The sequence below is a fragment of the Bombus flavifrons genome, chromosome 11 (assembly GCF_040668555.2).
Source record: "Bombus flavifrons isolate JBK064 chromosome 11, iyBomFlav1_principal, whole genome shotgun sequence".
In the NCBI taxonomy this organism is placed as follows: Eukaryota; Metazoa; Arthropoda; class Insecta; order Hymenoptera; family Apidae; genus Bombus; species Bombus flavifrons.
In genome coordinates this window covers 7,213,155-7,230,281 of record NC_138452.1, presented here as the reverse complement: position 1 = coordinate 7,230,281, position 17,127 = coordinate 7,213,155, and the positions used below count along the sequence as shown (strand labels likewise).

Sequence of the window (17,127 nt, the reverse complement as noted above, 5' to 3'; positions counted from 1 at the left end):
CCACGTATCTTCGTACATAGCTCCGCGATTTTTATGTAAAAGGACTCGGCGAACTTTTGGCCCCCGAAGACGCTCTACTTTCGTGTCACTTCGTATGTATGTACTTTGCTGGATTGAACGGGAAGAACTTTTCGGAGAGCGCCGGTGTATTTCGACGTTGAGGTTCCGTAGATAAGGGAACGCGTGTTCTGGTTGTTTCGACTTTATGAGAACGGATTTCAGATTTTGGATACTCGACGCTGCTTACGTCCTATTTCTGTTTTTCTGATACGGTTGGATCGATTCTCGTAGGAAAATAAATTCTCGGATATACGTAAAACGACGGTACTTGCAATATCATCGATTTCTCTACTTTTCTACTTGCCGAGTTGATCGATGTGGCTTCTCAATAGCTCCATTATCGCATCTTTTATGAGAGAGAAAAAAATGCATTAACGGAGTATATATTCTAATATCTTCCAAACGATGCCAACTATTTTCTTCCCTCCGTTTCTGTCGCACCAAGTCCACTACGGCGCCCTAAATAATTCGCCGATACGTACGCGTTGAACTGCCTCGTTGGTAAAAACAAAAAGATGACTCGAGTCGTATTCGAACGAGTTATTCCACGTCCTGACGTGTCCCGACGTCAGGGTGCAAACTATGTGGCACATGGACGAGAACGAAAATGCAACTGAAGTGGTGGAGTTTGTTAGAATGCCTCCGACATGTTCGTAACTCGTCGACCTGATATAAGTAATACCGACTAAGCAGCAACATTGTTATTGCGGTTGGTACAGGTAATTCTATCACGAGAGTAAGAGGGGCCGCGTCACAAACGGAATGTGCAACCGCCGCACGCGAACGTAAGCCGCGACTCGTGGAAGCCGCTACACACAGAGGGGCAAGAGAAACGAAGAGAACGAAAACGGAGACAGACAGCGTGGAAACGAACAAACAGGTATAATGCGAGAGAGGAACGTTTTATATGCACGACGACGCCTCGTGGATGCTGTCGCGCATACCGATCGCCTCTCCACGTTCCTGGAAACGTGTAAACGATGAGTTTTTCACCGACTATACCGTTTCGATGTTCGAATTCGTGCGCGCCTCGGCCGACGACACTCGCACCTCGTCTCTCTTTCATTCTCAACATTCATCCCGCCGAATTTTCCACGCTTTTTCGTTATTCAGTTTTGCCCGCTATTGCCATGAAGTCCCAAACCAGATAACAATTTGATAGTTCCAAATTTGAGCGTGATTTTTATGTACATCGATCGATTTTGTCGTTATTGTTGTCGTCGTTCGGTTTATTTTTGCTTCCACTTTTTCTTTTTTTTTTTTTTCAACATAGTAGATATTTTCGTACTTTCATTTCGCTGTCGCTTCAACTACCCTTTTTGTTTATTAGATATCGGTTTTTACGCTGTTTGTGTCCGAACGAGATATATTCATCTGGCGTGACGCATGCCACGAAATGATCGGCTTTGACACACACACTATTTGCTCGCCGCTGAACGTTTGAATATTTTGTCAAAGGTATACACCGTATGTTACCGTACGTGATTCCCTGGCAATGTTTCGTCGTATAGGGAATTGTGAAAATGAGAAACGTAGCGCAATTGTTTTACGATGGAAATAGAAGCTTCTGGTCGTGTATTTTAACCGAGTTCCAGGATTTTAGCTCTCTGGTATCTCGATGTTGCGATTTTTATTAGTTATCTTGATAAACTATTCCAATGCGTTACTTTACGAAGATATAAATTCCATTTATATAAATTTTACACGCGTTTCACGTTCTTCCCGCTCCAGGGATATACCACGAGGTCAACGTTTTCTCATCTATTACTTCAACAGCTACTGTTTACGTTTAATTAAGTTTCACACAACATTTCTATATAAATGCCACGAAATAGATTGCATATTCACATGGTGTACCACCAAATGCTACAATAATATTCTCTGTTGATACAGTCGCGTTACTCATTGACAGATCGGTGCCTGTTCAACTCGTGTATTAGCTTGTGGCGGCACATGAGTCAACGGAAGATTCGAATCGGAAGAGACTGGTATTGTTGTGCCTTGGAGTGTCAATGTTATTTTGGTTTGCTATGTTCAAAGGTAAACTAACTCCGGACAAAATATTATCACTGTTATTTGTAATCGTCAACCGGAGTTACATTCGAACATTTTATAATAACAGCTGTAGTTAAAATAGAACGTGCTCTTTAGGACAGTCATTGTAACGAGTCCATATAGCGAATCAGTATAGCGTGGCACACGACCAGCATACAATATCTCTGTACTTGTATTTAAAGTGATTTTAATATACACTGACTATTACAATTTTATCACTCGTCTCTTTAATAAACTAACACGTGTAATAAGCCACCTCAAGCTTTTCAGCGACTTCCAGTATCTTCGCCTCGTTTCGTGTACTTTTTCATAATCGACAAGTTAAAATGGTAATAAACGTAAGTGTTGTTTCAGCTTCCATGTAATCGATCTTAAATTCTATTTTCGAACAATTAAGGATACATTTCCAATCAAGGATTTCATACACTTCTATGAAGGATGCGTGCAAGGAAGAGTTAAAGCGATTTAGAAAGAATTCTCCACATTCTCCAATTAATGAGATGAAATGGGAGGAAATAAGTTTGCGACGTGCGATCGGATCAAACGAATGTCCACGGGCAAACGCCGCGAGTTTCTCTAATTTCCGTGCTGATATCATGGCAAATTTGGAATTCGGTTTGACGAGAAGCCGAGTAATTAGCTGTTGAATGTCGCGACGCAGTTCCGAGGATACGAGGTGCGCGTCTTGTTTGCTCGTACGGGCCGAGTACTGCACTTTGACAAGCTGTCTCGTCTCTGTGCTGAAAACGTGCTGTGTTTTAGCTTTCGTTGCCGGCAGAACTTCCCCTTAGGCGCGCTACACTCGAAAACCCTCTTCAGAATGTTAGAAACTAATTCGACTATCGAATTTTTGAACGAAACGTAGACGAGCAGTTTGATAAAAATTGTCAGTTGGCGAATTTATAATTCGCGGGAGAATTTTATTCGAATATTTTCTCTTTATTCGTAGTAAAAATATATTTGTACGTTCAGGTTGTAAAAATTCCCAGATAAATACTTTTTACGGTCCTATGTAGACTCGATATTCCATTTTATTGCAGGATTTTTGCTTGCAATAAACAAATTGATTCAACAGGAATGAATATAATAAAGTTATTGGGCGTAAAAGTCACTTTCGCGAGCCACTGCGTTCGCCGAGTATAAATCATTCGGAACAAAATGTCATTGGGCCACAAAGGGTTAATTTCCAAGTATAAACGTACAGAATATAAAATTCCAAGTTAAAACCTTTTAAGCGTGTCGCGAGAATTAAATGGAGAAAGATCGACGAAAGGAGATCGGTTGTGTAAGAAATTCAACGGTGATATAACCGAACCACTTGCCAGTGAATTAAGCAGAGAGGCAACGAGCAAAGCTTTTATTCCGACAAGGACGATCGTAGGAAATTAAACATCGATCGGGTTTCATGGGGAATGGCTGGCGGCTATGGCAGGCCTCGTCGCTTCTGCATTAAATTCGAAGACGTTACGGTCCAAGTCGTATAATTCTCTCCGTATAATCCATATATCCACTGCCTATCTATTCTCGGATTGTTATTCCCGACTCAGCCACCAACCAGTTCAACCTCTGTAGTACTAAAATCGAGATATTGCGCCTTGTAAACTGACTATATCCATCGGACGGATTATGTGCTAACTCAAGGAGCTTACGTGCTGACTTAATAATCCTTCTTGTAAATCAACCCGGTCTCTCTTCCACCGATTCACTGATTCACCGATATCGTTTCGCATTTTATCGCCACTTTCGTTATTACGCGTGCCCATCCGTTCTTAAACTTGTAGGTACTTGAATCTTGAGGATTACATTCGCGTCTCGAAATGACTGGCGAGATGTTTTGTCCGATCCATTCGGGATATTACTACTGCCTCTTGTTGCGTAACATCCGTTTATCCAAGAATAAATTACCGATTCAGCAAAATTTTTATGTTTTACGATCGTTCAATCGTCTTAGCATTTTTTTTATACAACAACGTTAATAAACGATTCATGTTTTTAGCAAGGTTTTATAGCCAACGAAATATACGTTTTCCGAACGATCAGATTATCGTTATTCTTGAATTTAAGAACGTGTTTCGTAGGTTGTTTAAAAACTAAGTGGCAGAAAAATAGAGATTTAAAGGAGAAAGCGAAATAAAAAGTTTAATCAACGTTAAGAAAATTCAGACGTTTTACTGCTGCTCCGTTCTATTTTTTTTCTTACCAAAACAACGCAATAAAAAGTTGATGTTTTTTAATTCACAAAAAAGGTATGCCTACTAAAGTCCAAGGTTATCACCGCGGTTCTACGCGTGTATCCTGAAATTGCACGTCGTTTTCATTTGTTCCAAAGTACGCTGGAAAATTAAATATGAAAAACGGTATATATCGTTTCGCTTTCTCGAAATCAGACGTGGCTACGGAATATTTCACAATATCCGACGACATCTGTGCGGTAGAATATTTACACACGTGTGTAACTCGTACAACTTGAAATTATCATGCAACCGTTTGTAGCCGCGCGTGTCGTTCGTCTTTCCATCTTCTCGTTTCGCTTCCGTCCCCCCTTTACGCTTTCTCTTCCTCTTCTTTTTTTCTCCCTCTGCCTTCTCTGCCCGACGCGACGTCGCGGTTTCCGTGGATTTGCATAAGTCCACGAAAGCGTCAAATACCGTATACCGACAGGAATATCTTATCAGGTCGCGAAAGTTTCCCTCGTTACGATACGAAACACGCCGAAGAATTTTTCTTGTTGGAGCGCCATCGATCTGACTGTTTTACATTGATTTCTGATTAATTTAACTTCCCTGTATATCCCGTTTCTAAAAACACAGTGACGTCAAAAAGTATCTGCACACAGTCTTATTTCCCAATTTTCAAATTTTCCGAAAGTTTCTCTTTTTTTAAATCAGGTTCTATATTTCGTTTTCTTTTAAAACTTAAAATTCAACTTCAAAACTTTCATTAAAAAGTTATATAATTTTTTTAATAGCAGTAGTAGCCAAATACAAGCAGACAGAATTTTTCTCGTCGATAATAGTTAGCGGTAATGAAAAAAAAAAAACTTGGAATTATTCGTAATGATTATTCGTAATCAAAGCAATCAAAAATGAATATTTTTTAGTCGTTTTGTTTTTTTACAAATTTGTTACCAATTTATCGCTAACTGGCTTCCACGTAAATGAAAATTAATGTTTGTTCAAACACTGACATTTTTCTAAAAAAATATTTAAAATGACTGTTATTTTTCTTTATTTTTTATTCTTTACAACTACGGTGCAATTCGTTCGTTACATCCTATATGATATAATTAAATTAAACACAATATAATTAAATAATACATTCTTTCTGTTTTCTTGTAGGGGTTGACTCATGTCACGCATTTGACCCCTTTTCTTCCTTTACCGCGTGTTTCATAAAGATTAGTCACGATTACGGGGTGGAAAATGATCCGAGAACGATAAATGGATGGCATGCTTGCGACGCATAATGATTTTACGTCGTATTAAAGTTGAATTTATCTGTCGCAGTTTCATTAGAGTATACGATCTAAATGAATGGATAGAATTTCTTTCTTTTTCATTTTTGATTGCGAACGTTATTGAAGTTAATGGGAAATGAGGGTTTGTTTCGTCAAAGCGATACGATTTCTACTAAAACATAATTTGTATATTTTGCACCGTGGCTATTGCTCATAGTACAACCGTACTTGTACAGTTAGGATTACGAAATAGAACGAAAATTGCGTGCGAATTGCTATATGAATGATATACCTTTCTTTAGTATACAAATTCGTGAGCTTGTTAATTCTAACAATTTATTTTACCAACCATAGAATAATAGTTGCTGCCTGTATGTATTATTCAGAAAATTTCATAACTACGCGGCAATTAAGTACTTTTTGATACGAAGTGAATGCCAGACTAAAGCAGAATTTCACCTATTGTATGTTCAGCCATTCAACGTAGATGCATTTAATTTTCAACGTGTGTAATTTGTAATTTCTTTTTTTTTTACCGTATCAATTGATTCTGTGTTTTTCAATGAACTTTCTCTTGTTTTCAAGTTTATATTTAAAATACATTGCCGGAAGAGAGAGGTATTTCGCGGGACGCTTGTATGTGCAAACGGGGCATAATTTCCAACGAAATGAATATCTCATTAGGTCACAGAACTTGCGCATTCTTATCGTGGTTATTATCATAACGTCGGTGTCGCGTGTGCGCAATTAAGCACGAGTGCTTTCCTATCTCCCTGTAATATAACATCTCTATAATACTTTTACTGTTTTCGTTTCTCATCCGTTGATCCTACTTCCTGATTTGCATAACTCCTAGAAAATTTCACCAGTCCACATCTTTTCTTCTCTGTGCTCTGACAAAATTTATCTCCTCGGTTGGACGTTGTGGCGAGACCAAATAAATGTTTCAAATTGAAAAAGAGCGGGGGAAGATTCGAACAGAAAATTACTTCTTCTACTATACGAGACACGTTTGCCTTAAAACAAATCAAAAGGCAAGGAATGAACTCGTCAAGAAACAAGCAGAGAAATAATCTGTAGAACTTGTATCGGAATAACAGATACGTTAAAGAAGCCGACAACACGAACCGAAAACACAAAAGGAATTTCTATAATCTGACGAGAACAATTTATCACGCTGATATGTAGAATATTTCAACTTTTTCAAGCTTCATAAGGTTGTAGAATTTATATAGAAAAAGAAATAGTAAGGAAAAAGGTATTGAACGAATTCGTGGAATCCCTTTTTGGTGATCACAATATAAATGCAATCTTACGTGAATTAACTAAACTGAAATTACAAACGAAATGAAAATTCCATTCTCTAATATATCATCGAGTGATTGATTTTCTTTCGCATAGCCATCCACTGATTTCATAACCACAATTACACTCGATCGCTCTTCGATCAAGAACAACGATATCAAACTACGATCGACGACGTTCATTCCCGTCAGGCGCAATTAATACAGCAAACTTCCGATTCTTACAAGATGCTACATTTCTCTTCTCGTGATCTCCGTTTCCCTTTGACGACTCGCAGGTCTCTGGCCGTTTTCACGGATTTGCATAAGCCGCCGCATCGCCGGCTACCTCGAAGAACAAATACCGTGCCACACCACGAATACCTTATTAGGTCAGAAAGTTTTGATTTCGCGGGTCTGCGACGAAGGTAGACAAAGGAGAAATAAAGGCAGAGAAGGAGAGAGAGAGAGAAGGCATGCGCCTCTTAAAGCCGATCCCTGCTGAATATAATTATTCGCTGGCCAAGCCAGAGAAGGATAAATGGATTCCGCTGGCATCGAGTTGGCGACAGATGTTTGATCTGTTGGAAAGTTCAGTTAGAACGACGTTCCTTGCTTACGGTTTCGCTCCCTGTTCGCGCTGAAACGTGAAACGCCTAGCGAATACTTCTCAGCGTCCTCGATACACGCGCGCACCTGTGTTTCGCGCGTTTCTTTTCGAACAGGTCTTGATTGAAGCTTAAAAGCATACGAGAAGCTCTTCTAATGAAAGTTTTCGATGATGTTGGAATTATTCGAATGGGATGTTTGGTTCAGAGGCTCGAGAACTAGTCTGCACGTTTATTAGGAAATTTTAGTGAAGATTTTAATGTCTCTCGTGTTTCAATGCTAAACTTCTTTCCGAGGTGAGAGGTCGAAATGGATTATTTTTGTATAATCGACGTGATATGGTTATTATGCGATTGGTCATGTTTTTGTAGGTACCGTAAGAAGTAATTACGCGATCAGAGCCCGTAGTTCGCCGAACTAATAGCTAAACTATCGCTTAGCAAAGGGTTCTATTACAGAGAGTGATGATGCAACATACTTGCGCGGGGCTGATTTATAGGGTGACTTGTAACATTGCGGTCTAAATTTCGATGAAAAATAGATTCTGAATACCGAAAGAATGCGAATTGTTACGTTATTTTTGTCGAATTACCGAATATGATTTAATACGGTTGTGTCTGATTATATTTCGTCAAGTATTAGGTTGTCCGAATAGTGTCTTTCTTTCACAGACACGTCTTTTACAACGATGCATTTTTATACAAACACGAAATCTAATCTGTCGAACGTTGTAATCTTTATTTCGATAGAACAAAATGTATCATACGTAATTCGATAAAATAATATAAAACGGGAAATGCATTATTTCCTTATAAAACGAAAGAAACTTTTCGGACGACCTAATACATACGTATTTTCATACTTTGGTAAGTAATTAAATACATTCGTTAAATAGCTAGTCTTCGTGGAAATACGATTAGGCTACCCGAGTACTCGTACCAATATACGTTACCATTACCACGTCTTTGAATCCAAAGCATTAAGTATGTTTAATCGATTCTAGATATGTTTGTTCAGTCTGTTGAGCATACGCTGCCGCTTATATTGGATCGATCCCGTTTACCTTCAAAGCTACCTAATATTGAACACTGATAATGGTGATCCAGCATTTCTACATATGATATTCAACCAGTTATAGTATTATATTAATCTCAAATAAGATAAAAATATAAATTATGCAACCGCTTGTTTATTTTTTCATTTATATACCACTTAATCGTCCATTAGATACCAAAATTTCGTTCGAACAAATGGTCCTTATATAAACGAAGTTTCACTGTACTCGTATCTTGACACAATCTATGCAATAGAATATGCGATAAAGACGCTGTAAACTAACAACGTTTATCCAGTTTCTTCTCACCCAAGCATTAGCACAACTGCACTACTTCTTAAAAGTACAAAACGCGTTTATCATTCTCGAGACCTTCCCCCCTGCCCCCTTCACCTTCTAAATTTCAATTACCAGGTTCCCAACGAGGAATTAAAGTCGGCAATCCCGGTGGCGAAGTTTCGTGAAGCATCGTCACAAAATCCACTCGCCAGTTGCATGGCGAAGGTAGAAGGCAAGGTAAACAGGCCGGAAGTTCGGTCGTCCTCGATAAGTTTCGTTTTCAATAAAGGCGAGAGTCAGGTTTACCTTGGCCATACAGCCGACAAACGGCTCGCATTATTAATTCGCAGGTAAAACAAGCGAACTCCCAAGGAGCCTGGTTCCATTCCTCTGGTTTTTCCCTCGACAATGAAATATCTCGATTACCTCGAGAATCGGCGAGTGGTTCTGTTTCCGATATCGTCGCGCGATCGCTTTCGGTTCGTCGCAAAATTCCACGTGCCGTATCGGTGGAATTAGTTTTTCCAACACGCTGGCAGTATCAAGTCGCCCGCAAACTCTGCCCGTTTTTCCTCCACGGTGTTTTTCACGGCGGCAGAAACCGCCCAAGGGAATTCCAACGGAGAGCAATCCAACTCGATACACGGGGAAATCTCCCGCGTGGAAAAACAACGCCTGGATACCTGATCAAACGCTCCGCACGATCGTGCGCCGGTTTCATCGCCGTACGTAGAATTAACGGGAATTGGAAGCGGGTTCTTGCGCTGTCCGTGAATTACCGAGTATCAGTAGATATTGTCTCTCATGGGAGAACTTTTGGAACACCCCATAAATGTGCACAATCGATTCACCAAACGTTCTGTGAATAATTGTCTCGATCGGAATTCTCGTTAAATACTGTAGCTGCAAAATGTATCTCAAAGTACATCGACGTGTTTATCGTACAGCTTACGTGTTAACGTAACGTGTAACAATGATAGAAATTGGAATGTTTCTAGTAGAAGTGGTGGTTGGCGATAAAGAAACGATAGAGAATGTGTAGTGCGATAAGAGTGGTTTTTAGCGATGGACATTTATATTACCACACGGTTTGACGATTAAAAATCTTCGTTAATATTACTGTGAATATTCTATCGCTGCTTCTGTCTTCGCAATGAATGTTTCATCGCAATGCGTGTAGGATAGGATAAAGCTCGCGTGTACAACCTTCTAGCTTTATTATCAAGCTGGAACACAACGGAGTTACGAGGATTTCGAAATACAGACGAATGATCTACTTTATGCTCTGTGTCACGTAACGAAACGTAGACTGTTTTAAGAGTATTGTATATCACTGTAATAGCGAATGCTACGAGTTCATGACAGGTGTTCCGGTTTTAGATTCACTTACGTTATTCACGTGCATTCTATTCTCTGATGCATCTAACTTGGTTTTCGTAATTGGTTAAACGAGCTCGATTACCTGAAACAGAAAGAGTTAATTAATTACGGAAACGAGATATTTTTATCGTTAGCCAGTGTTAGAAAAAAGGATTAAGAATTTTTAATAGGCTAATGAATTGAAATAGTAACTTTTGCCAACAATTTAACGCAAACTCAAAATAATACCAGTTAGGTTATTACGGGAGAAATGAAATTTCATTAAAATTCTAAACTCAAGTTCCGCATTCAGCGAAAACAAAAGGGAGGAAGAAGTATTTCTTGAAATTGTAAAATTCTTCTCTCGTCGCGCGGGAAAACCGACGACAATGATAGAATTTTCAGGTTAAGGACCACGTTTCCGCTTTCTAACGGGCTTCATTCTTATTCCTGCAAAAAGTTTCGACCAGCCGCAAACTGGTCAATTGCTCGTAGAAGTTAGGCGAGAATAATTAAAAGATTCAACAGGGCCTGAGAGCCATGGGACGTCGAAAAGTACGCGGGATAACTTCGTGCTCCAGGCTGTTTGTTAAATATTCATAAGCTTTTTCTCGAGTTGACGTTTCAACATCGCCAACGACTTGCCGTTTTTGCAATTGAAACTTTATCACCCTTGTGAACTATGTGTCGCCGCCTTGCAGCCCAAGACCTTCGTAAAAATATCGTCAACCGCAATAATTCTCTTCCACGAATTTACAAGCCGCCAGCCACCGTGCGAAATATCCGTTTCTTTCCACCAGTTCATATAAGTTTTCCGCTATTCTTCCCGCTATCATATTACTTACAACTTTTCTTTCCCTTTTCTATTTCAAGTTCACAGGACGAAAGAATAATAAATCATATCTTTCATGTTTTACTGAAGAACAGTTTTAAATTGTAATATATCGTTAATCAATTTTATATTATCAATTTCTCTTCTGTCATTTCACTTTAGCATCAAACATACGTATGTACAGTTTTGTCAGTTGTTTGAACGTTTCAAAAATGTCAGCTACGTGGATCTATCAGCTATTTCTAAACGACTTGTATCTTTCGATTTAACGAGTTTTCTTCTCAATTATTAGGTACATTAACACTAACTTTGCCAGTTCTTCTTCTTCTTATTCTTATATTATCTGTTTAATCGATTTATCAATTTTTGTTGATATAGAAATTTACATAAAGTTAGACGAACAAAAGAAATAACAACGAATGTACAATTTTTAATTAAATTTTCAAACCGGTCACTTGACCAGGTCTGGTAAAGTTAATGTTAAAATACTGTCCTCTAGTTATTAAGTAGCATAAAAATTGCAAAATCAACAAGAATAATTCTTCGTCAACTTATTGAATTTCTTCTTATTTCATAGTTCTCGTATATAATTACATCATTCGTCATTTTTTATTAAAAAATGCCTTTACTCTACCAACGTTCGCCCTGTGAGATGCACGCGCTCGCGCGCGTCTACCACTTTGCTCGACAACACAAACGAGATTTCGTATCCGCGCGATACGCTCGCCTCTCGACAATTTCCCACGAGAAGTTACGCGAGCAAGCACGCGCGATTATCCAGCCTGTTCGCTCTGATTGTGGCAACCGTACGGAGATACACGTACGTACACTGGTGCATAACCCGTCATAGCTCGGTTATGGGTGCGCTGAAGGAGAGAGAACCGGAGTCGGGGGACTACGGCATTAAGTTTATGCCTCGCGCAGAATTACGTAGTTTAACACGTTGATAACCAGCTAGACGTTGCCACGGGTCCCGAAATGACAGCAACTTTCAGCCGGCGACAGAACGGCCGGTTCAATGTTTCTCGGCGATACTTTCCATGGACGATGGAGAACGATCCTTGCCACGCTACGGAATTGTTCCGCTGTTTATCGACCCAATGCAAATCACGATAACTCGATCGTTGCTCCCGGCAACTGGTCCAACGCGATCAGCTCAGTTTGCATAGTCGATACGCGGTTTAAATACGTTGTTTAGCTATTATGCAGTTCGATCCTAACGGATCGTTCGTGGATTCTTAGTAGTTGAGAAGACTAGGTGGTTATAGGTGGATGATTTTCTGACAACGACCATAACCAAATCCACGTCATTCCATACTATCTGACAGCGAACCGTTAGGCTTTGACTTGACCTTTGCGCATGGCCCAACATTACACTTTCCCCATTACATAGGGCAATCAGGATCCTCTCAACACCTACAAACGCAACATATAAAAACCGCAAGCATTCGACCACGAGACTAGTCTTGAGTGCAATTTTGGCCGTGATTTGAACAACTATTTTTAACTTCGCTGCTTCATCGTAATATTATACTTAATCATTTTCGTGAATATAAGTCTACAAAATTATAAAAGCACAGTCAAGTTAAGTTATTGCTCAGCTACTCCTTTTTTAACATTAATTTTACGTGACAATTTCGATGATGGAATCGTTTGTAAGTATTAAAACACGTATGGGAAGCGATGTTTAGCATCAGCAATGATTAGGAAATTGTTGAAGCCTTTAAGAATTATTATGTGGCTTGAAACGCAGCTTATAAAATAAGAGTAGTAAGAAAAGAAATACGAAAGCGCACGTGTAAATAAAGACGTGTTATGAAGTACAAACTAACTGATCATTCTATTTGGCATGAAGTTGGACAATTTTAGAAGTTTATTATAACCTGCAATTTGTAACTCGTCAGTTGATTGGTAAATTATTGCGCGAAGAAACGCTGATTAAAAACTTTTCGATTCGACAATCCTCGACGTTAATAAATTCATAAATTCATCGAACCAACCGAAATGATTAAATGGTTAATTCAAATGCCACGGATTACATCTCTTGTGTTATCCTCGTAGAGGTTGCTTTGTTGTTTTCGTCGTTTAATTATGCCGTGCTGGTAATTACATACGCGATTATTGAGCAATAACTTGTTAATGGATTGCGTCGGTGATCGGCCAACTTCCGACAGAACGCACGATCAAACGTGTATGTACATTATACTTCAGCACGTAAATTAGCTGTGCCTTTTCGCGTGTATGTCGTACACCGTACACCGTACATCGTACGTGGCGCGCATATGGAAACGACGATATTTCCTACTTCGTTCCATTTCCCGCGGGAAATTTTCACCGCTGCTCAGTGTAAACTTTATGAACGTTCCTCCCTTGAAGGGTCAGTCGAAACTTAATATCGCGGTCTGATAGCGGGCCATCGAGCCCGACGTCAACCGTGAAATGCAGTTTTACGATTCTTTCTTCAGGTATCTGATCGGGGAAGATGTAGTCTTCGTGATATGGCTGGGGTATAAATCAAGTAGCTGTTCTGATTGACGCAGCAACGTCTTGGGTCACCGTGGTATTTTGTCTTTGTCAGTAGAAACTGACTCCGTGCTAAGAGATATCTAGGACTTCAGACTTTTATCCTCTCAGTTCTTTATTATCACAGGATATACGAGCAATAAGATAGAATATATAAAACGTAGAGTAATATTTGGCAACAAGAATCCAACGTTGCACCAAAGAGATCAAAATGGAAGGTATATGAGAAAATACATAATACCATACTTTGTAAGAAATCATTCAAATGAGGAAGAAATAAAAATTATCAAGTTAGAAACGAGTTGTTCGTGACGCAGTTCAGTTATGATTTCAACCATCCTCCTTACTATTTCATAGCTTCATCAACGTCAAATTGATGTTTGCAATTTAAATGTAAAGCGACTGTAAGTAAATACATATGTCCTGAAAATGCGACAAGCGCGTGACAGGCCGACCATGTAAGTTTTCGAAGGATCTCGCGCGTGATGGCTTCTTCCGAAATGTAAAATGGACGATTCAGCGAAGCCAGGAGTCGACGATGCGTAAGCGGCACGAGCAGGTAATCAAATAAAGCAAAGCTTCCAGTCCATTATTCTCGTTCCACTTGCACTTCAGCCCGGAAATCGTTGACCTATCTATCCAATCGTTATAAATTGGAGCAAGGACTGTCGGTCCTTGCATTCCCTCGACAGCTGATCGATAAATCACAGCGTCGTCTACGAACAATAATTTCGTGTAAGAAACATGCGGATGATAATTCATCTATTTTTCATAGACATTTCTCGACGAAAGTGTGCTTTAGACAGAGATGTATTTCGTTAAATTAAAAATCTACTACTCTGAAAAACTAATGGAAATTCCTGACATTTTTTCTTCCATTTACTTGCCACTATACTATTTTATTAACAACATTGAGCATTCGTTGCTTTGATATCATCCATTCGAGAGCATTCGTCCCGAAAGCTTTTGTTTCTGCATAGCCATTCCTATATCCTTTTCCTGTACGTTCCACGAAAGAATCTCGGAAAATGGCAAGATTAAATATGTCCAGTGTCCACGCTTTTCTTCGTCAGAGGCTGCTTCGAATAGGAACAGCGAACGAAGAAAATTCTGGCGGTGTAAGGTCGTCGAAAGGTAAAACTGACAAGCTGTAGCTACGGCTTAAAGCATCGTTAGCGTAGTCGTATACTAAGACAGTATACAAGGATTGAGGTTCCAGTTGCAACCATAACTTCGCCATTATCCGACTTGCCAACTTTCTGTCGCTCTGCCTTCGTCTCCGTCTTATTCTTTCAGCCTTTTCCAAGTGTATCTCGACAGTGTTCGTGGCTCCTTCTCTCCTCTTTCCCACCTCCCTCCTACCTTTCTCTTTCCATTTCAGACTATACTCATTTCTTGTTCCTTAGTTCATTTTCTTTTCTTTCACTTACGTGTTCTTTTTTTCTTTTTGTATTCCTAGTTTGTCTCTCTTTTTCGTTATTCGTTTGTCCGATTGTTTGCCTGCGGTTACATCTTGGCGAACGATTTTCGCACAGGTTTACTCTGTTCCTCTAACTTTTCGTTTGCCTTCGTCCGTGTTTCTACCAACCACAAACACAAAGATGTAACAATGCAATGATGGACGGGGGATAAATATTGGTTGAAAGAGCGAGAACCGTGGGACAAGACATCGGAACGTCGAAGAATCAGCTGCGGGGCTTGTTTGGACTGTGCGTGAGAGAACGATATGACAGATTGCTTTCGATGCTATGTTTAACTAGGATTTCGCTTCGAGAACATCCTAAGTAGAAGATAAACGCCGAGACGAGGGAATCGATCTATTTCCTGTAAGTTGTCGGTTAAGTTAAGGTGCTGTTCGTCAGAGTTGTTATTGGTTTGAGAACAAACAGGTATTTTCTCTTTCATTATCTTCCATGTGAAGTGTGTTTTTCTTATAATTGAAACAGTCATCGATATTTTAACCTCGCTGTTCTTCCCGACCTTACGTAACCCAAAATCGATGTCACGTTTCGATAAATATTATTACAAATATAAATAGTCTTTAAATGTCCGCTTCTGGTACTCGATATCTGCATTGAATTTGTGTGTTTACAAAACGAGAAAGATATTCGAAGAGACGAGGAAAACGACAGAATTGACTTGATCGATCGCTGTAATCTTATTACAACACAGTTCACAAAAGTCGGAATCTTTTCTAATTATATCGAGACTCACCTTAGCAAGTCCGGTCGAACGACCGATTTCAAAATGCAATTTAAAATTGTACATTCTTCGTTATTTCTTTCGTTCATCTAACTTTATGTAAATTCTTATACTAAGAACAATTGACAAATTGATTAATCGGATAACATAAGAATCCACGTAATGTTAAATGAACAAAAAAAAAAAAAATAACATTGAATGTACGATTTTAATTAAATTTTCAAACTGGTCGCTGGACTGGGCCTGACAAGCTTAACATTGAAGGACGATATCGCATGATATTGGGTTGTCCGAAATGTTTCTTTCGTTTTATAAGGAAATACTAGACGCACAATAATGTTAATTTAAAATTAGTTTATTGAATTATGCACGACCATAATAATAGAAATAGAACGAAATGGATCACATCTAATTCAATAAAATAATATAAAATAGAAATTGTTGTTCGCCTATTAACACTTTATGAAACGAAAGAAACTTTTCGGACAACCTACTATATACGTAATGTGTCATCAACTACATCATCATATAATACATACACCATCATCGTTACCGCATTAAGAACCAATCGTATTACAATGTTCCTTTTCCCTGATTAACATTATCACTAATGTAATAATGTAACGTCGACGCAATGAATTTTCCTCCAACATAGTCTCCTAAATTTCTCCATTACATATCGTACTAACTTCCAATAGGAGAATCTCGTGACGACGCGATAAACGTTGAAAAATTGAACGACGGATTCGTCGAAAGTTTCTGGAAGGGGGAAGATATTCGCGGGGCAGGTCGTATAACATCGCGGTTAATTGAACCGGAGAGGCGAGAGATTGGCGAGGATAAGGGAAAGTCGCAAAACAGCGGCGCGAACTCGTGGGAAAGGGACGATAAGCGTCCGTTCCCTCGGAACCGTTCTCGCGGCCCGTTATCGCCCGAAACGTCAACGAAAGTTCGCCTTATCATGAGATTCGCGGTGCCTTTTTCGTGGAGGGCTCGTTACCAGAGCGAGCCTGCGGGCTCTCTGAGCAACGTCTCGAGAAGAAGTGGAAAACGCTGGATGGTCGTTGAAAGATGGAATCTCAGACGGGAAAGAAAACGAAGAATTAAGTGGATTTAAACGGAATGCCAAGCCACCGCGGGCTACGCGCAGGAAGTTTCGCCTGGAACGCCGAAAATGGAGAATAGGTACTTATTGTTAATGAACATCGTAACTACCAAGTTCTCTTGGTCCGTTCGTGATAATTGCCTAATTTGATCGCGAAGATGATAAAGTTCCAAGTCGAGTACGAATAATCGGCAATTCTTGATTCTTCATTTCTAATATCGTGTTCTTTCTTCCCAAAGAGATTTGTTCGTTTAGATATTTCTCTTAGCTTGAGGGTATCCTTTAACACCTTCACTGCCACGTCGAAAT

The 17,127-nt window shown here is 39.4% G+C and overlaps 1 protein-coding gene and 1 long non-coding RNA gene across 4 annotated transcripts in view; both read right to left on the bottom strand.

Moving 5' to 3' along the window:
- Fas3 (fasciclin 3) overlaps positions 1-17,127 on the bottom strand; it is a 344,259-nt gene that overhangs the window by 53,529 nt on the left and 273,603 nt on the right. The window lies entirely within an intron of this gene.
- The window catches only part of LOC138184646 (uncharacterized), a 138,471-nt gene continuing 131,326 nt past the window's right edge, over positions 9,983-17,127 (bottom strand). Inside the window, exon 4 of the long non-coding RNA XR_011174366.1 lies at positions 9,983-10,259. This is a non-coding gene — a long non-coding RNA (uncharacterized LOC138184646). The remainder of the gene's footprint in view (positions 10,260-17,127) is intronic.